General features: G+C 48.0%; 1 long non-coding RNA gene across 1 annotated transcript in view; it reads right to left on the bottom strand.

Annotated features, from left to right (window-relative positions):
* LOC110256722 (uncharacterized) overlaps window positions 1–20,733 on the bottom strand; it is a 60,194-nt gene extending 39,461 nt beyond the window's left edge. The window contains exon 1 of the long non-coding RNA XR_014827923.1: window positions 20,542–20,733. This is a non-coding gene — a long non-coding RNA (uncharacterized LOC110256722). The remainder of the gene's footprint in view (window positions 1–20,541) is intronic.
* Window positions 20,734–20,953: the final 220 nt, after the last annotated feature.

Below are 20,953 nucleotides of genomic sequence, written 5' to 3'. Positions count from 1 at the left end.
TATGGAGAACAGTATTGAGGTTCCTCAGAAAATTAAATATAGAACTAACATATGGCTCAGCAATCCCTCTCCTGGGCATATATCCAGACAAAGCTATAATTTGAAAAGATACATGCATCCCAGTGCTCATGGGCAGCACTATTTACAGTAGCCGAGACATGGAAACAACCTAAATGTCCATTGACAGAAGAGTGGATAAGAAGATGTAGTACATATATACAATGGAATATTACTCAGCCCTAAAAAAGAATGAAACAATGCCATTTGCAACAACATGGATGACCTAGAGATTATCATTCTAGGTGAAGTAAGTCAGACAGAGAAAGGCAAGTATCACATGATATGCCTTATATGTGGCATGTAATAAAAAATGATACAAAAGGACTAATTTATAGGCATTCCTGTTGTGGCTCAGTAGTTAGCAAACCTGACTAATATCCATGAGGACGTGGGTTCAATCCCTGGCCTCACTCATTGGGTTAAGTATCCGGCATTGCCGTGAGCTGTGGTGTAGTTCGCAGACATGGCTTGGATCTGGCATTGCTGTGGCTGTGGCATAGGCCAGTGGCTGTGGCATAGGCCAGTGGCTGTAGCTCTGTTCGACCCCTAGCCTGGGAACTTCCATATGCCAAAGGTGCAGCCCTTAAAAAAAAAAAAAAGACAAAAGACAGAAAAAGAGAACTTATTTATAAAAAACAGACTCAGATTTTGAAATCAAACTTGTGCTTCCATAGAAGAAACCATGGGAGGGAGGGAGGGATAAATTAGGAGGATGAGAATAACATATACATGTTGCTGTATATAAAATCGATAATTTACAAGTACCCATTGTATTGCACAGGGAAATCTACTCAATAGTCTGTAATAACCCAAATGGGAAAAACAAATAAACTTACGTGGAATTCTCACTGTGGTACAGTGGGTTAAGAATCTGACGGCAGGGCTCAAGTTGCTGCAGAGGCAAGGGTTCAACCCCTGGCCTGGTGCAATGGGTTAGGGGATTCAGCATTGCCACAGCTGTGGCATAGGTCACAGCTGTGGCTCAGAGTCAATCCCTGGCCCAGGAAACTTCCATAATACTGTGGTGCAGCCTTGAAAAAAAAAAGTGGATACATGTATATGTATAACTGATTCTCTTTGCTGTACACTTGAAAGCTACAACATTGTAAGTCAAATATACTCAATAAAATTTTTAAAAAGAAAAAGAAATTTGGACACAGACAGACATACATACCGAGAGGACACCATGTGAAAATCAGGGTGATGATTCTACAAGCAAGGAACACTGAAGATTGTGAGCAAACCGCCAGAGGCTCAGGGAGATCCTGGGACAGATTCTGCCTCACAGCCTCAGAAGGAGCCGAGCCTGACAACGTCTTGACCTTGGATGTCTAACGCTCAGCATGGTGATGAATATACACATTTGTTGTTTTAAGCCTCCCAGGTTGTGGTGCTTTGCATGGCAGCACTAGCAAACTAATACACCAGCCAAACTGAGAGTCAACTGGGTCTGTCCACATCTAGAGTGTGCCCCTTGGCCAATAAACAAGGAGCCCAGAGCGAAGTGGGGGACATTCGTGAGCAAAACTGTCTGGCAGTTCTATGACAGCTTTGTGCAAAGACCATGCAAGAACACAGAATAGGGCGTGTAGGGAGGTGGAGGCAGGGGCTTTAAACACAGCTTCAAGCTGATGGTATCTGGATGTGGCCTGTGTGCTCAAATTGGTTCCAGGGTTCTGATCTAGAATGCAATGCAGCAAGTGTGTGTCAAGGGCTCATAGACCTCACCCTACACATATGTGTGGGCAGTACCATGGACAGTGGAAAGAGAAGCCCCTAGAAGGTCAACACATCGAGTCCTGGGACCATTCCATCTTTTGGACAAATCACATACTCTCCAGGGACTTGGTTATTCCAGCTATAAAACTGAGCTCATGGAGTTCCATGGTAACCTAGCAGTTAAGGACTAGGCATTGTCACTGCTGTGGCATGGTTACAGCTGTGGCTCAGGATCAATCCCTGGCCTGGGAACTTCTGTGTGCTGAGAGCATGGCCGGAGGAGGCTAGGAAATTGCTCTGTGCAAACATGCTGTGTGTGGTTGGTGGTCAAGAGAAGCTTATGTGTCCCGGCAGGATGGCTACACAATTGGTGAGGCCCAGTATGAACAGGAAATGTAGGGTCTCCTTCCCAAAAAATGGAGAATTTCAAGACAGCAACAGCAGAGCATTAAACCAAGTGTAGGGCCCTTCTGAGTGCACATCATGTGCAACTATACAGGCCACCCGCCTGCAAAGCTGGCTTCGTATACAGGTTTGGTGGGGAAGGAAGGCAGTGAGCTCCCTGCTGAGTGTGTTTCAGCTGAATCTGCCGGGTCTGTGGTAGTAACGCCTGCACTGGATGAAACAGCCCAGAGAATGCCCACTAAAGCCTTTTGATGCTAAGAGTCACTTTACCAGCTAAAAGCACCCTGGGAGTTTGAGGATGATGTCACATGGTACAGACAAGTCAGCCAAAAAGATAAAGCGAATGTCCCTCAAGGCCCACGTCTAACAACTCCAATCACAGGCATTTCCCCGTATCAAATTCTGCAGCCTGTTCCAGTCAGCAACCACAGCCTGCTGTAATTTAAACAGGAGGGCAAAGCACAGTAGCCAGGAGTCAAGTAGTCCTGGGCAAGTGGGGCTCGGCTCTTACCTTCTTTTCTTTTTTTTTTTTTTTTTTTTTTTTTTTGTCTTTTTGCTATTTCTTGGGCCGCTCCTGCGGCATATGGAGGTTCCCAGGCTAGGGGTCGAATCGGAGCTGTAGCCACCGGCCTACGCCAGACCCACAGCAACGCGGGATCCGAGCCGCGTCTGCAACCTACACCACAGCTCACGGCAACGCCGGACCCTTAACCCACTGAGCAAGGGCAGGGACCGAACCCGCAACCTCATGGTTCCTAGTCGGATTCGTTAACCACTGCGCCACGACGGGAACTCCTTACCTTATTTTCTAAGGTTTCTGATACATTCTTGGTGCCAGAGATGACAGGCCTCCTATTTTTTTTTTTCTTTCTTTCTTTCTGTCTGTCTGTCTGTCTGTCTTTCTTCCTTCCTTCCTTCCTTCCTTCCTTCCTTCCTTCCTTCCTTCTTTCTTTCTTTCTTTCTTTCTTTTTTTTAGGGTTAGGGTTAGGGCCACACTCACAGCATATGGAAGTTCCCAGGCTAGGGGTGGAATTGGAGCTGCAGCTGCTGACCTACGCCCCAGCCACAGCAATATGGGATCCAAGTTGCATCTGCGACCTACACCACAGCTCCAGGGATGGAACCCACATCTTCATGGATACTAGTTGGGTTCTTAACCCACTGAGCCCTCCCATCTACTTTGAAGGGTCTATTTCCCTTCTATCACACGTAGCAATGCTGACAGGTGGGAAGAGTAGTGACGCGGTTATGGGATTCATGATCTGATGTTGTAACCCTCTTGCCTGAGAACAGATCTTGGTGGAAAAGGACATTCAGTCTTTAATGAAACTCAAGAATCTAAGCAAACTGTTATCTTTTCTTCAAAAAACAGATATCTGAAATGTTGAGATCAGAAGCCCGCAGATTTAACCTAGAGGTCACATTTAGACGTCAGCCTTTTAGCCCTATGTGTGTAACACACACACACACACACACGTATATGCACGTATATGTATATGTATATATGGGTATATTTTTACTGTATATATGCAAATCTATTTATATGCATGTATATGTATTTATAAATATAAATATATAGAGAGAGATTTCATATATGAAACATGGACAAGATGTAGGTGGCTAAGAAACAATTTCAATCAGTAATATTTATCTTGGGGAAAAATGATGTATAAAGATGCTATAAGCCCAGCTCTGAGAAACTATCACCTGTATGGGGAAAACTGATTTCTCCCATGCCTGCCAGCGGCTGGTTTAAATCCCCCGTGTGCAGACCTCAAGCTCACTCCTCCCTCCTAGATGTGCCAAGCCACCTGGTTTCATAAAGCATGTTTCTTCCTCATGCAAAGAAACAGGAACTGGGAGGTTAGGTAGAAAACCACCAACTGGTAAAACATCACCTAAAAAGGTTTTTGAGGCCAAGCTGTCTCAAAGCCCTACACTGACAGAGCTAAAATTCAGTTTTGTATACACTCCAGTGGTATTTGGGGTTTTTTTTTTTTTTTTTTGGTTTTGGGGGGGTTTGGTTTTGTTTTTTTTCTTTTTAGGACCACACCTGCAGCATATGGTATGGAGATTCACAGGCTAGGGGTCAAATGGGAGCTGCAGCTGCTGGCCTGCACTACAGCCACAGCAACACTGGATCGAATCTGAGCTGCATCTGGGACCTACACCACAGCTCACAGCAATGCTGGATCCTTAACCCACTGAGCGAGGCCAGGGATAGAACCTCCATCTTTATGGACGTAAGTTGGGTTCATAACCCACTGAGCTACAGCGGGAACTCCTCCAGTGGTATTTTGACTCCAGAATAAGGATCAGGTACCTTGATTGTCCACTTTCTGCATAAGTCTGATGACATCTGGTCTTTAGAAACCAGATCATGAGACAAAGAGCTGGAGAGCATGAAAGGGTTCCTTGTGCTAAACAGAGGGCTACTCTACTGTCAGCACTGTTAGTGATGCGGCATCAGGTCTTCAGGCCACTTATTACTTCACCTTAAAAATTTGTCAAAGACATCGATGTGTATAGAGAAAGAATGAGGAAACTACACACATGTTTACTCAATGATGCCAACTAGACATCATTCAGTTTGGTCCTTGTGGCCATTAGCTACAGGTGCCAATCTTTACCAAGAAAGAGCCACGGAGGAGTACCTGCTGTGGCACAGTGGGTTAAGAATCCAACTGCAGGAGTTCCTGTCATGGCTCAGTGGAAACACATCCAACTAGGAACCATGAGGTCATGGGTTCTATCCCTGGCCTTGCTCAGTGGATTAAGGATCCGGTGTTGCTGTGAGCTGTGGTGTAGTTTCCAGATGCGGCTCGGATCTGGTGTTGCTGTGGCTGTGATGTAGGCTGGCAGCTATTGCTTTGAATAGACCCCTAGCCTGGGAATTTCCATGTGCCGTGGGTGCGGCCCTAAAAAAATAAAGACTCCAACTGCAACAGCTTGGAGTGCTGCAGATGCACACGTTTGATCCCTGGCCCAGCACAGTGAGTTAAAGGACCCAGTTTTGCTGCAACTGTGGCCCAATTCAATCCTCAGCCCAGGAACTTCCCTATGCTGTGGGTGTGACATAATTTTTTTTTAAAAAAGGGAAAAAAATAAAAGAAAGAGTGACTGAAGATAATTAGCTTTGGGGATGAGTCTTGAAAAACAAAGCCTACAAAGTCATGGTATGTATAACTGCATGTTTAAGATGACAAAAAAAATAAGAGAAAAATCAAGAAAAATATGAAGATAAACAAAGTCTGTGCTTTTCCTAAAAATCAGTCTGGTTTTGATTTTTTGGTTTTTTTTGTTTTGTTTTTTTTTTTTTGGCTGTGCCTGTGCCATGAGCAAGCTCCTGGGCCAGGGATTGAACCCACAACACAGCAGGAACAACGCCGGATCCTTAACCACTAGGCCACCAGAAACTCACTGTTTTCTCTCTTTGACTCTGAACTGAATGAAGAAGGCAGGGTTTATTTCCATGTTTGTAAAGGGTAGACTGTTGCTTTCAAAATGGGGCCCTGTCCTTTAAGAGCCTGTAACAGAGAAACTCCAAGGAGTGGAAGAATAAATGAATGATGAGGTGGTGGTCGAGTGCTGGAAGCAGAGAGTGCGAATGGCTGGATGACAGGGTTAGTGTGCTCAAGGCCACCGAATTGTTCGCTTTCGTATGGTTACAACGGTAATTTTTATCTCCTGTGTATTTTATCATCATAAAAAATTAATCAAGAGTATCAGATCCTGATTCAGAAATGAAAAAGAATAAAAAGCTCAAGGTGGCTCAAGTCCACGGTCACATGAGTCCACACCATCGTTGATAGGCACACAGATGTTATGAGCAAAAGCACATCTACCCAAGGAGGAGGAATCCCAAATACACCATGGCGATACTATAAGGCTGGCATTAAAAATAAAATAAAATAAAAATTAGAAAAGGCCATCACAGTAAATAGCCAGGGAGTCAGTGTCAAACTCCAGTTCACCGGCTCCAGGGGGGCTGCGCATCCCGAGGCACAGCGGATGCCAGAGAGGATGGGACGGCTGTGGTGACAAGCATACCTGCCCTGTGAACAACATCTGCTTCCTGCTTCCTCCTCTTTCAAAGCCTCTGTATGTGTGTGATAAGTAAGTGTTCCAGGTGTACCAGCATCAGGAGATGGAGGGATGGAAGCCTAGCTGGAGACCTAGTAGGTTGATTGATTGATTGATTGATTGCATTTTAGGGCATTCCCAGGCTAGAGGTGGGAGCTGCAGCTGCCTGCCTGTACCATAGTCACAGCAACGCCATCTGCAACCTAGACCACAGCTCTCAGCAATGTGGGATCCTTGACCCACTGAGCGAGGCCAGGGATCAAACTCCCATCTTCATGGATACCAGTTGGGTTCATTACCGCTCAGCCACAATGGGAACTCCAGGGTTCCGCATTTGAATGTTAGCTCTTTGAATCTTCCTACAAAGTAGGCACAATTAGCCCCATTTTGTAAATATTATGAGCTCTTTCCTTTCCCCCCCTTTTTGAGTGATTGCCATGGTTCCTGGCATTATTCTATGAGCTATACATAGATTAAATCGTTTAATCCTCAAAACGACTCTACAAATAAGTACAAGTATTATAATTGTCTCATAACTGAGGTCATGGAGGCCAAGGTGTATTAAGTAATTTGCCCAAAGTTGTTCAAAAAGAAAACATAGGACATGATTTGAACCTGGGTGCCTTGGCATGGAGCTGGGGCCTGAACCTTTCAGCTAGGCCATCTCCCACTGCAAACGTGCTGAGAGGTCTAGATTTCACTAAGAAAACACAGACGGTAACAGTAGGGCAGGCAGCATTTCAAACTAACATAACCTACTTGAAACCCCACGCTCTTTCCACTGCTCCTTAACTGATCTGCCTGCAAGGCTCTGGTTCCAGGACATGGAAAACCCGAAAATGGCCTTCGTTAGTCAAGAAACCTACACTCTTCGATTCTAAATCTCGTCTTCTGAAGCCCAGCTATGAGGACAGCTGTCATGGTCCCCTTCTTTAAGCAGAACTTGACTTGTAATAAAGGGAAAACCAGTCCTTTTTTTTTTTTGATGAGGAAGGATCCAAGTTGGAATCCTGGCTTTTTGGCCAAATTCTTTCAGAACAGAGATTGAGGTGCTGGAGAAGAAAAAGAATACCAACTCTGTAACTCTGCACTTAAGACAATGACTAAGATGACAAACTTTCTCTGATAGAGGTTGTTTATCCAGAGACAGAAAACTTCTTTGGCTCTCGGCACGCTAAGAAAGCTGGGGAAAACTTTGATGCGAATTGTCCATATGTAATAACATATTTGGAGTCATGTATGATTCAGGTTGCCAAGACCAGGGCTCATTCTTAAAATGTAAAATAAAAATTAGAAAAGGCCATCACAGTAAACAGCAAGGAAGTCAGTTCAAACTCCATTTGAAAAGTTGACCAGGGCACCAGCCCAGCAGTCTGGTTTCCTGCAATTTGCGTTTGCCTGGAATGGATTGCAGCCTGTCAGCAGCTCCTCGGAAGAACCAGGTGCCTTGGAAGGATGCAGAAGACCAGATGCAAAATGCCAGCCAGCAGAAGGAAACCTTGATTCTTGTTTCTTGAAGAACCAGGGGGTCTGACTCAGCAGTTAGGCTCAGACCGGACCCCAGGTGTCTCCTTCCTTGCCAGTTGCATTTCCATCTGGCCCTGCTCCCACCTGGAGCTGCAGCAGAGACCAGAGATGCCGCAGTGCCTTGCTTGGGACAGTGAGGCAGAGAATGAATCATCAGAGGCGGTTTGCAGGTACATAAATGCTACCCAGGTGCAAACAGGTTTATAGCGCTAAGCTGGTGAGAATGTTCATGTGAATAACACCCAGGGGGGCCCTGCAGTTTGCACTCCTAAAGTGAAAAAAAAAAGATATCCGAAGCCACTAAAATGGCAGTGAGAGAGGCTGTTATGTGCATAAGAGCTGGTATTCATCTTAGCCGGCTGCACTGCAAAAAGATGTGGGAGCTACTTTTTGTTTTAAGCTTTAATCATATTCCTTCCATCCTTGTTTCGATTTTGCCAACACTTGCCAATCAGCTAATCTGAACCAAGTCCCATGCCAGCTTCTGGGAGAACAGAACAGGCACAGTCCCTGACCACAGGGAGTTCAAATCTAGCATCTGCTGTGGATCTGCGGGATTGACCCCAAGCTTTGTACTAGCTGATGCGTGCTTTTGAGGGGAGAGGCATAGCAGGCTGGAGCTCACAGCTGATGCCCACATTCTCCTCCACCCAGGGAGCCCTTCTGCCCTCTGTTCCCTGCCACACAGAGGGTGGAGCAGTTTGGATGGCTCTGTAATCTCAGCCACAAAGAGCAGCCCCACCCTTTGTCCCAGTGAAACTCTGGGCTGTCCTCTAACTATAGCCACCCTGCAACCTGGAGCCATCTGATAAGGATAGGTTTCAAAACAGTGCTCCTAATACCTGCCAGCCTCAGGCATGAACGTTGGCTGACCTATTCGGCCTGGGCTGAGAGTTGACAGCAAACGCTGTGAAATAGAATGTGGCGATGTGAACTTAGACACCACTTGGAATAAGATGACACACCCACACGGACGCGCCCTCTCTCTCTGGTGCTTTGATCCAAGCACTTAGGTGATTCAATCCTCAATTTCTAGAAAAAGGAAGGGGTCCTGAGCACAGTGCATTGAAAATTAAACACGAGCAAGTCAGTAGGGGGCAGAGAGGGGATCAACAGAGCGGTGCTGGCTTTCTTCCGGTTCTTGCACGGTAACACGCCCAGGTGGAGTTTGTACCAGAGTGATCTCCAGCCTCTGATCCTGGGAGCTGACAGTGGAGGGTCAGCTTTACTGTGTTTAGAAAGCAAAAGCTGCAGGCATCGCTGGGCAGAGGTTACTGGTATCCTGCCAACAGTGTATCAGCTGTGTTCCGAGCATGCAGAAAGATGCTCTGAAGCTAAGCTAGTTTGGCAATCTTTTTTGGGTAGCAAAAGAGAAGGCTGATAATAACTAAGAATTTCCCAGACTGCCTGGTGGTCCAGGTCTTGCAGTGAAGTCTTTCCATCCATGCATTGGCTCGTGGAATCCCCACCACCACCTTCTGAAGTGATTACTGAAGTGAAGTCCAATCCACAAAAAGGGAAACCAAGCTTTAGCAAGATTAAGCCTTTGCCCAAATGTCATGTATCCCTGCCTGGTGCTTGCCCGCCTCCTCCTGCTAGCAGGATTGCCCTTGTCACTGCCCTGTGATAGCAGGGGGAGAAGCACGGAGACACCTGCCCAGAAGGAGACCTAGCCCTCCCCAGAGGGCCTCAGTCTCCCCACTACACACACACCCATGCTTGGAGGAGGGCATGGTGCCTTCATTTCTTCATCCTTGGCAACTAAAATCTCCCTTCCTCATTTTTGGTTTCTTTTGTTTTGTTTTGTTTTTTTGGTTTGGGGCTTTTTTTGCATTCAGTTGAGATAACCTTACATCTCAGTTCCTGGCACCTAGTCATCCATCCAGGCAAAGCTCATCTCTTGTTTTATTTCATGTTTTTCCCCTTGAGCCCCCTTCCGAATGTTCATTCTTACCCCCATTAGGTTTGCACACTAACACTGCTTATGTACAAGGTCTTACATATAGGTGTACATCTGAATGTACACTCATGTGTATTCATATATATACACACACATGTGTAACATCCTGTATATGTGTTTTTTAAGTTCAATACATAGTACTCTGCCATCCATTTTATTCTATGTCTTCTTTCAATGGGCTACTTTTTTAAGTTATATTCACACTACTGTTTGTAAATCTAGTTTATTACTTCTGATGGTGCCAAGTATTCCATCCCTACCTCTCCCACCATACCCCTGGCTTGAGTGCATATGTGTGTGTGTGTATGCACGTGGATAACCCTTGTTTACTGTCTGTTAACACTGACCGAAATGTGTATTCCATGAGAGTGGGAACTGTGTTGGTTTTTTTTTGTTTTGTTTTGTTTTGTTTTTAATCTTTTTATAGCTGCCTGCAGCATATGGCAGTTCCTGGGCTAGGGGTCGAATTGGAGCTGCAGCTGCCAGCCTACACCACAGCCACAGCAGATCTGAGCCACCTCTGTGACCTAAACTGCAGCTTATGGCAATGCTAGATCCTTAACCCACTGAACGAGGCTGGGGACTGAACCCGCATCCTCACGGACGCTATGTTGGGTTCTTTACATGCTGAGCTACAATGGGAACACCAAGGAACTGTGTTTTAAACACAGTGGCATCCTCGGCAGTTAGAACAGTGCCAGACTGATAGTGCCAACAATAGGTTCTTAATAAATATTTGTTGAAGAACTAAATGCGTACGCATTCATGGCACTATGCCTAGCTCTTCCTCTAGTGAGGGACACCGAGGTGGTCTTTTTGCCCTGCTCCGAGGGGCATAGAGGTGCGGGATTGGAAGGTGACTCATATTAAATGCCCCTCTCCCTCCTCTTCCCCCATCCCTCCTTCCTCCCCTCCTCCCTTCCTCCCTCTCCCTCCCTGTCTCCTTCCTTCCTTCTTTACATGTTCCTTCAGTCTGAACCCCCTACAGTCAGAGGAAAAGAAGGATATTTGTGTTCTCAGAGGCCCCACCTCAACTATAAATGAATCATTCCAAAAAGGACCTCTGTTTAGGGGACCATTCCTGAGCAGGCAGACAGAATCTCAGAGGGTGCATTTTTTATTTATTTTGATTTGACAAGCCTATGGAGTCTCTGATCTGCGGCAAACCTTTGTGATGGGGTTGGGGGAGAGGGAGGGGATGAGAGGACCAGGTCCTCCAAGTGGGGGTAGAGAGGTGGGCGCTGTGGGGGCGGGGGTGCACACGGCAAGAGGGAGAGCCCGGGTGGTCAGGTGCAGACTGGGAGTGGGTGGCCTCCCATTTGTCCTACAAACAGCTGGCAGCACGTTTGAGAGGAACAGGATATTTACAGTTTCATAGTATCTCCCCACAGATGATCTGCGCCTCTCTGTGCGATGCACTAGGAAGATATCGTTATTTGGCATTTCCGCCCAAAGCGCATCGTCTGAACCTAATCATGAGGAACAAACGAGACAAACCACAGTGCAGGGTGCTTTACAAACTCTGCTCTACGTGGCAGGAGAAACAGAGCCCAGGAGCTGTCCCCGCGGTGCTTTACAAACTCTGCTCTACGTGACAGGAGAAACAGAGCCCAGGAGCTGTCCCCACGGAAAGGAGACTAAGTTGACCTGGCCACTGCAAGCAACACTGGATCCTGGAAGAGGGAAGAGTGATTTCTCTAAAGGACGTTATTGGGTCAGGGGGTGAAATTTGAATATGGCCTGCATATTAGAGCCTATATTGTATTAACGTTAAACTTCCTGACAGTGACAATTACATCGTGCTTATATGACAGTGTCCTTATTCTTCAAAGCAAAGGGCAAAATAATGCGATTTAATGCAGATAGTTTAGGAAAAATAACAATAATGACAGCATGTGCGGATAGAGAAAAAAGATTAAGCCAATGTGGCAAAATAGTAACAATCAGTAGGTCTGTGCCATTTGCAAAAAAATGGATGAATCTAGAGGGTATCACGCTTAAGTCAGACAGAAAAATACTCTATGCTATCACTTATACATGGAATCTAAAAAAATAAAACAAACGAAGATAACCGAAAAAAAGACGCACAGATTTAGAGAACACCCCAGTGGTGACCAGGGGGGAGAGAGGGAAGGGGGGAGGGGAAAGACAGGGTAGGGGATTAAGAGGGACAAACTAGGATTAGAAAATAGATAAGCAACAAGGATACATTGTACAGTATAGGGAAAGACAGCCATTAGTTCGTAATATATTTTTGAAAAAAGAAAAATGCACTGAAACATTAAGGGTGAAACTGGCTTATGTTTGTGTCTTCTGCTGTTCCTCTGACTACTTGAAAAACATCATAATCATCACTGTAAAGAGCTAATAATAGAGAAAAAACATTATCAGGCAGAACCTTCTGGAACCGGGGGCCCATATCGTGGTTGCTCTTAAATTCCACTAACTGTATGGAGCAATTAAACAGAAATGAATGACTGCAGAATTAAAAAAAAGTTTTGGGACAGGGAAGTCATTACGTCCAAAAACATACGTCCACACACACCAGGAGGCACATTCCATAGAAAGACTGGAAACCACAACAGAACATTCTGGAGTTCTTAAATTTCTAGGCTCTTTCCTAGATTGTGTAGTAAATATTCATAGCCAGAACCATCACAGAACTGGAATCCCAAAGGGAGACAATTATCCAAACAAAACATCTGTAAACAAAATAGATGGCTCATTCACTTTCGTGTCCTGTCTAGACAGACAAAAGCCCCTGATAGAGGGGTCAGTGCTTGTCTCTCTCTACACACAAGTGCACACACACACACACACACACACACCACACACACACACACACACACACACATCATCACACCATTCAAGTTCTTCTGCAGGTGTGTGTGTAATGACACAGCACTCTCCCCGCCACGCTAACCCCCTGCTACCTTGACGAAGAAGCTCTTCGGGTGTTGACAATAATTCCCATGCGTCCCTGTGACAACCACCTCAGAGGTGAGAACAGGAACTCAGCTGTTCAAAGGCAGAGAGGCTCAAAGGACTATCTTTGCTCACAGTGGTTCTTTTAGGGATAGAGAAAGCTGAAGTGGGACATTGTTCAGGGAAGGAGAGAAGCTCAGCAACCTAAATGGGAATTCGCAATCTCTAGGTCAAAGTCTGGCAAAAGTGACAACCATGAGGCAGTGGCTGGGAAATTTGGATCCAGGTGTCCAAGACAGAGGAAAAAGCTGGAAAATCTCAAGATGGGTCTTGTAGCCCATCAACCCAAACTAGTCCAAACCTTACTAGGAACAGGGCAGAGGAAAGTGCATCCAGGAATTTGGGTCTTTTGGAGGCAATCGACTTGGTTAACTGGAATTGGTCCATGCTTTTCCTTGGAGCCTGGCGAGGCTAAAATCGGTGAGCTTCCCACCCAGCCTGCTGGTGCAGCGTGTGGGGTGAGCTGGGTCTGGCTGGGTCGGGGGCACCGAGGGGCTCAGATATCCTGCAGAGAGGTCAAAGCTTTGGAAGGGAAGCTTCGGGTAAGGAAAGCTTTGGATCTCGTTAAGGCAGATTTGCGTTATTTTTAGATGGCTGCCAGTGAAATGTGAAATGCTCTCTGGGACTTGATGTTGCATTTTTAGTTTGCGTCTAACATTATATCCTCTCTGTTGTTTGCCTCCACACTACCCAGGAACCGTGACCTCAACCCAGCCCCAAGTCTTAAGATCATTTAGGTGGACAAACTCATGTAAACATCCCCACCAGCGTGAGTAACCGCAGGCCCAGCTTCCTCCTGAAGGTGCATTTATATATTTAAGTCAAAGGTACAATCACAACCCTGGTGTGTTATTGGACTGCCTGTGTTGAAAGAGAATGTTTTGTTAAGGGGGCTGAGTGCCCTGGAAGGAAGTTGCTCAATCTCAGTGGAAACCAAACCCTAGCTTTGGTTTCCTCGGGAAATTTTGCAGTAACTGCTTCTCTATAATTAGCGAGCATGGGCTTAACCAAAGCCGTAGCCCAGACCTGGCCCAGCAAGTGTAGACGTAAGCAGTGCATGGGCCGGAGCCATCACACCGGCCATCTTCGCCATCCTAGACTCTTGGAGGTGTTCAAGTCTTAGAAGCAACAACCCAGTCTGGGCAGTTTTCACTTTTTTTTTTCCTAAGTCTACTATGGATGGAAGGGGAGAAGGAAGAGGAGGAGGAAGAGGAGGCTTTAGTTTATAGCGGGATCAGTTCCCTCAGTTGCATAAAACATTTCAAAGGGTCCTGTTGTCAACAAAAGGTGAAAAGTAGTTGACAACCGTGGATTAGTCTTTGCCACTTCACCAATGAGGAAATGAAAGTCCAGAGAGTTTCAGTAGCCAGATCATGGTTGTGAGCTATGGTAAATGGCCAAGGCTTCTGATGTCACATCCAGAACTGAGTTTCCCTACTGCCCACCACAAGTGACACTGAAGCCAGCAGAGCAACCAGTGCTGTGGATAAGCCTCCTGACAGGCCGATTGGCAAGGGATCCATCAGCTATCAAGTCCTACTATTCAGGTGGCATGGTGCCAGCTTCTGTGAGGTATAGAAAAGTCTTTAAGTGATATCATCTCTCCCACAAAGAGCTTACTCTATGTTGTGGTCTGTGCACAAAGGCTGGAAAAAGAATTTTCCAGATTTGGAGTTCCTGATTTGGCTCAGTGGTAATGAACCTGACTGATATCCATGAGGACTCCAGTTCCATCCCTGGCCTCACTCGGTAGGTTAAGGATCTGGCATTGCCATGAGCTCTGGTGTAGGTCACAGGTGAGGCTTGGATCCCATGTGGCTTTTTTGTGGCGTAGGCTGGCAGCTGCAACTCCAATTCAACCCCTAGCCTGGGAACTTCCATATGCCATGGGGCTGGCCCTAAAAAGATTAAAAAAAAAAAAAAAAAAAAGGAATGTTCTAGATTTAAAGCAAAAGGTGAAGAAAAGACACGTTTACTGAGGCAAGAGACACTGTTAATGCAGTGGTCTGACTTCCGGATAATGAGGGAGAGCCGACCCTGGGCTCATGGTCATGTCTGCTTTTACAGCTGAGGGAGAGAGGCGGGGTCTCAGGATACACCTGCTGACCTGCTGATTGGCTGGGGAAAGATGGGCTCTTCAGTATGCTTGCTGATTGGTTGGGGGCGTATAAGGCCCCTGTAGGAGCGAAGTGAGGAGTGGGTCACATACCTTTCCTAGTAGGTGCTGGAAGGTGTAGGTCAGGTTGCTGGGGTCGGGGAGGTCCTTAGGAACAATTTAACAATTACAATCAGGCATGTGGGATGATGAGTGTCTGGTAATTCTTATCTCGGCCAGAGGCTTTTTGAATTTTATTCTCCTTGGAGAGGCCTTGGAGTCCCACATTCTATACTTGAAGAGATGTGACAGATGCCCAAAATGTGTAACAGTGCAAAACCAGGAGGGTGGAGTGTGGAAATTGATGCTGTGGGAGTCAGAAGAGGGAGGGCGCTCTGCAAGGAACCTCAGTGGGGAGGCTTCCTGGAGGAGGTGAGCCGTGGAAGAGAGGAGCCCTGGGGACCTTGTGAGGAGAGTGGCAGCTGCAGAAACAGAGGGGCCATGAGGACAGACGGGAGTGTCCTGGCACCGAGGTTTGTTCACCCTAGGAAATACCAAGACAGGGGGCAGAGCCGGGCACCAGGGTGTTGACCAGCACTCAGAACATGGGGCTGGCAGACAGAGGGAAGGTGGGGTGCTGCTGCTCAGAACTGCCTGGACCTATTGGCATCTCCACCCTCCCCCTCCCACCAACCCGATCAAGCTGCAAGACACAGAAAGGCAGCGTCCCATTGACACATGCTGCTGGGACCTTAGCTCATACTTTCATCACCCCACTTCCTCCTGATCCTCCCTCTGCTCCTCTGGCCCCTGATCTGCCTTCCCTACCCTTCCAATGGCCACCAGAATTCTCTGGCTAAAAAACCAGGGTTACCCTGTCCTCACCCTGCTTTAAGACCCAAGCGACCCATTATCTGTAGGATAAGTCCATACTCCTTTGCAGGACAGACCAGACCCTTCCAAGTCTGATCACACCTACTTTATTTTTCTTTTTATGGCTGTGCCTGCAGTATATGGAAGTTCCCAGGCTAGGGGTTGAATCTGAGATTCAGCTGCTAGCCTACACCACAGTCCCCAGCAGCGCCGGATTCTTAATCCACTGAGCGAGGTCAGGGATTGAACCTGAATTTTCATGGATACTAGTTGGGTTCTTAACCCACTGAGCCACAGAGGGAACTCCTGACCACACCTACTTTAGGTCCCTTCCCCTTTTGCCCCCTTGGCTCCAGGCGGATGTTCTTATGGCCCCTTTCTATTGCCCTCCAGGACTCTCTGAATCCTCCATGCCTTTCTGGCATAGCACCTTCTTTGCAGAAAGTCTTCATCTTCTAACTCTTCTTTGAGACTCATCTCAAACACCACCTCCTCCAGATTCTTTTCCCATATAGGTTATTACAGAATATTGAGTAGAATTCCCTGTGCTATACAGCAAGCCCTTGTTATCTATTTTATACATAATAGTGTGTATCAGTTAATCCCAAACTCCTAATTTATCTCTCCCCTTTCCTGAGAAACCAACATTTTTAACCAGATGTCTTTTATTTGCTTCTAGTGTCCTGCATATAATGGGTGCTTAATACGGAATCTTGGGCAGAATGGCATTATCCTAACTAAAAGCTTTTCTCAAAGGCAGCAACTCCACCCAAAAGGAAGCTGGTGATAACATCTCTCTGCCACTTCCAGCCCTCTTTCCTACCTGGAATGTGCTTTTTCCCTTTAAATCTTATCTTCAGTTCATCAATTAATTATTCAATCAACAAATATTTAGCCAACAAACATGAACACCACCTCCAGAGTGGGCCCCCGGCACACCCTGTGCTCACTGCCCTGGGGGGTCGCCGGCCTGCAGCCTGTGGTCTACACCCCTGAGACTCCTGCAGCACCTGCCCTCCACCCCAGCCCCCTTGAGACACTGTGTTGGTGCTTTGTCGTTCAGGACTTAGCCCGTTCTAACTCGGGAGTCCATGTGCACCCAGGCCGCTTCCCTTGTGTGAACACAATTGCCCAGCTGCCCCGAGAAAGCCAACAGTTGAGATTGTGTCAGGGTCTTTGTTCCGTTCCTATAAAGGACGGCCTGTTAGGTAATAATCCATCCCAGATGGAAAACACGCCTTTTGTAAGGCCTGAAACTAACTATTGCCACATCTCCCTTCAAGCCCACAAACAGTTCTTTCACTGCGCCACAACGAGCTTAACTAACTACAGTCTCCAAAACGGCTTAAAACGGGGGCTCTGGCCTCAGGGAGACACAAAGGGTGACACCGCATGGGGACAGCTCCAGGGAGTGGGGTCAAACCAGGGGGTCCGGGCTGATCAACAGCCCTCGTCCTGGGTGGGAGGCCACCTTTCCCAAACTTCTGCCAGGGGGAACCTGTGGAGGTTGAGGGTGGGCTGGGGACAGCCACGTTGCCACGTGATGGCCGGGGCGGAGGTGAAAAATAACCCAACTTGGGAGGAATGCCTCTCCAATCCTGAGACCTAAAGCACCACGTCCCCCTGGGACGGCAGGGAGTCCTTGGCCTGCCAATAAACTCTCAAACCCAGGGTGCAGCAGGAAAGGTTTCATCCCACCAGCACCCTTACAGGGTAGGCAGCAGACCAGTGTGTCCTCTGGAACTTGGGCTTTCCATGTGTGCACACACACATGCACTCGCGCACATGTGCACGTGCACACACACACACACACACACACACACACACACACACTGTCATGGGCGGAGCCATGGCCCCCTAGTGTTCATATGGTGAAGTCTCGCCCCCAGGACCTCCGAATGGGACTGTGTGTCAAGATGGGGCCTTTGAAGAGGTGATGAAGTAACACGAGGTCATTAGGCTGGGCCCTGATCCAGGATGCGTGGTGTCTTTATAAGAAGAGGTGTTTGGGACACAGACACAGAGGGAGGCTGTGTGAGGACAGAGAGAAGGTGGCGGTCCACGAGCCCAGGAGGGAGGCTTCGGAAGGAACCAGCCCAGCCCAACCCAGCTTCTGATCTCAGGCTTCCAGCCTCCAAATCCAGGACACAATACACGTCTGCTGTCTAAGCTGCTTAGTGTGTGGTGCTTAGTTATGGCAGCCTGAGCAGACAGATAGAGCTTCACCCCAATTCACACACTCACACAGACACACACGCTCGCACACACAAATCACTCTCATACATGCACAGTCTCACACTCATCTCCCACCCCCATGCCACCTACACAATACCTGCTCCACACACACTCTCTCACATGTCCAAGTGCACACACATATAGCCTCTTCAAGCACTCACACATGTACAAGTACACATGTACTTCCTCCCTTCGCAACTCTCTCACATGTACAGGAACAAACGTAGTTACTCCCTTCACACACTCACACACACTTCCTGAATCCAGACTCAGGCTGCCGTGGCTCAGGCTCCCACTGAGGCCGGTTCCCTTCCTCGAATAGCGGGCCCTGCTCTCTGACAAGCTCACTCCTCTCACTGGAACCTCTGGGCCCTTCACCTAGAGCCTGATTTCCTGCGTCCTGACACTCCCTGGAACCTGGCACTGTGCCCGCCTGTCTCCTGATCTTGGCCTGGACCAGGACCAGGGAGGCCTAGACTCTTGCTGAGCAAGGGCAAGGAGTAAGCACTTGGAATTTCTGTGTTCTCATCTCTAAAATTGGTGTTTACGCCCGCACAGAGGTTCTCAAAGTGTGGTCTCCAGATCAGCAGCATCAGGACCACCTGAACCTTGTTAAGAAGGCATGTTCTCAGGCCCCACCCAGACCCACTGATCTGAGCCTCTGGGGTGGGGGGGGTCCAGAAATCTGAGTTTTCACATGTCCTCTGGGCAGTTCTGGTGCAGGCTGAAGTTTGAGAGCCATTGAACTGGAAGATCTCAAAAATTCCTGCTAGGGAGCAAATCTCCCAGACAAATGCTTAAGTGCCAGAAGCATTAAATGTGGTAATTATGATGGGTATGAATTATGAAATGCCTTCCAATTCCCATTGTGGTTCAGTGGAAACAAATCCGACTAGGAACAACGGGGTTACGGGTTCAATCCCTGGCCTCGCTCAGTGAGATAAGAATCTGGCATTGCCATGAGCTGTGGTATAGGTCGCAGACACAGCTTGGATCTGGCTACTGTAGCTCTGTTTAGACCCCTAGCCTGGGAATCTCCATATGCTGCGGGTAAGGCCCTAAAAGGCAAATAAATAAATAAATAAATGCCTTCAAACAACCCTCTAAAGTGTCATCAGGTGAGTTTCCTTGTGGCAGAGGGTTAAGGATCCAGAGTTGTCACTGCAGCGGCTTGGGTTGCTGCTGTGGCACAAGTTTGATCCCTGGCCCAGGAAGTTCCACATGCTGCTGCCATGGCCAAAAAATAAAATAAGCACCATGAAAAGGATTTTCCAGATGAGTGAAACAAGGCCCAGAGAGGTTAAGTAACTCACCAAGGGACACACAGCTGGAGATGAGCTGGAGGAGGATTCGTGCCAGGGCTCCCTCACTGATCTGTCTCTAGTATCTCACCCGGGCTACCACAGTGACAAGTGCCTGGCCCGCCATCAGCACACAGCCAAAGTCACTCACTTCTTGGTGGTCCCAAGACCTTACGACCTACCTTCCCACCTTGACCAACTTTGCCAGCCTCCATCACTGCCCTACCATTTCCAGTACCTTCCAGCTTTCTCCCCCACCGCCCACCCCCAGCCCAAGGTCGAGCCCTGCCCTCCTCTGATTTCCACGGTGGTGTCATCAAAGCATCTCAACCCTTCCACAGATCCACACCATACCCGGAGCCAGCTTGGCTCCTGAAGGAATGAGGCCAGGCCTAGAGAAACACTCCCTCTCCTTTCACAACTTTCTGTAAAAGAAAAAACTCCTGCAGATGATATTGAGACTTCCAAGGCCTTGATCCTCACACACTGCAAAAGCCGGTGGGAAAAACAAGGCTTCCCTGGTTTTTCCTGGATGGAGCCTGGGGCACAAGGGCCCTGAGCAGAAGGAGAGCCCTCCAGGAGGAGCCGGATCCCTGCCCTCAACTCTCCCTGACCCAGAGACTGCCCTGCCCCCTTCCCCTCAGAAAGGGACCCCCCCCCGGTCCCCCAGCACCATCACTCTGGTCCCCTCGACAGTGCACTTCTGGGCCAGGCCCCACTAGGAGGACAAGGATTTTGTCTGCCACTTCACTGCTCTCTCCCTAGTTCCTACAGGTCATAAGTGCCTAATTCAAGAATTCACTGAATGAAGGAATTCTTGTTCCATCTGCCAGATTTTACATCAGTGGCAGCTTTGTATACCCAGGCACACACGCTCATGCTCACACTCAGGAGCTGGGGCAGAGGCCACAGGAGGAGAAGGTGAGGAAGCAGGGTGGCTGGGCTGGGGGAGGTAGGGACCGAGCAGAGGCAGAGGCAGAGGGTGGGAGGAGGGGATTGGGAATGGACAGCCCATAGCTGAGGCCTGTAGGCAAAGAATCACAAGTTGGAAATCAGGCCTGAGACCGGATCCTGCATGAGGTCTGCTTACAAAAATTCTCATGTGTGTTGGGTACAGAAAGGTCACGGACATGACAGAGATGGTCCCACGTGTGTGAACTTAGCTGAGTCCGGACTCAGACCCAGCTGTAGGGTTGCCCTGTGGGCAGGGCTAATCTGGCAGCATCTGGAGGTACACCAAGGGAGGTTTTGTGGGCTGAACTTTAACCCCAAGTGATGCTAAATTCGGTTTCACTTACTGGTCGTGGACAAGTCCTTCCTCGGCAGATGCATACGTTACACCCAGGGTGGCTTGCACAAGACTTCCCTGCCACGTGACCGGGCCAAGGGCTCCATGCCTTCCATGACTGGGTTAGGACCGAGTCCTCCTCCTCTCCATTCCTCTTCATCTGGGCTTGGTCCCTCAGTCTCTGTAGGCCATCTTGTCATTCCTGGTAATTCCATGACCCACGGCTCAGCAATCAGCTGAATGGGCTTGGCTGCCTTCTGTTTCTCTGCAGCCACTCTTCCCGGACTGTTGGCCATTTAGAATAGGTGTGTCACTGCTGCCCTCTAGGACCAGGAGACAGTTACTAACAGCGGACCCCAGACAGACCAGCACTGCAGACAAAACCAGGCTGCAACTTTGCAGCCCTAATCTTGCATGGGAGG

This window comes from Sus scrofa, chromosome 14, assembly GCF_054392235.1.
Source record: "Sus scrofa isolate SSC_HxYL_T2T_F1_AM1 chromosome 14, Sscrofa_HxYL_maternal_Yorkshire_Landrace_v2.0, whole genome shotgun sequence".
Taxonomy (NCBI): Eukaryota; Metazoa; Chordata; class Mammalia; order Artiodactyla; family Suidae; genus Sus; species Sus scrofa.
The sequence above is the reverse complement of the archived record's forward strand: the minus strand, read 5'-3'. Positions and strand labels throughout refer to the sequence as shown.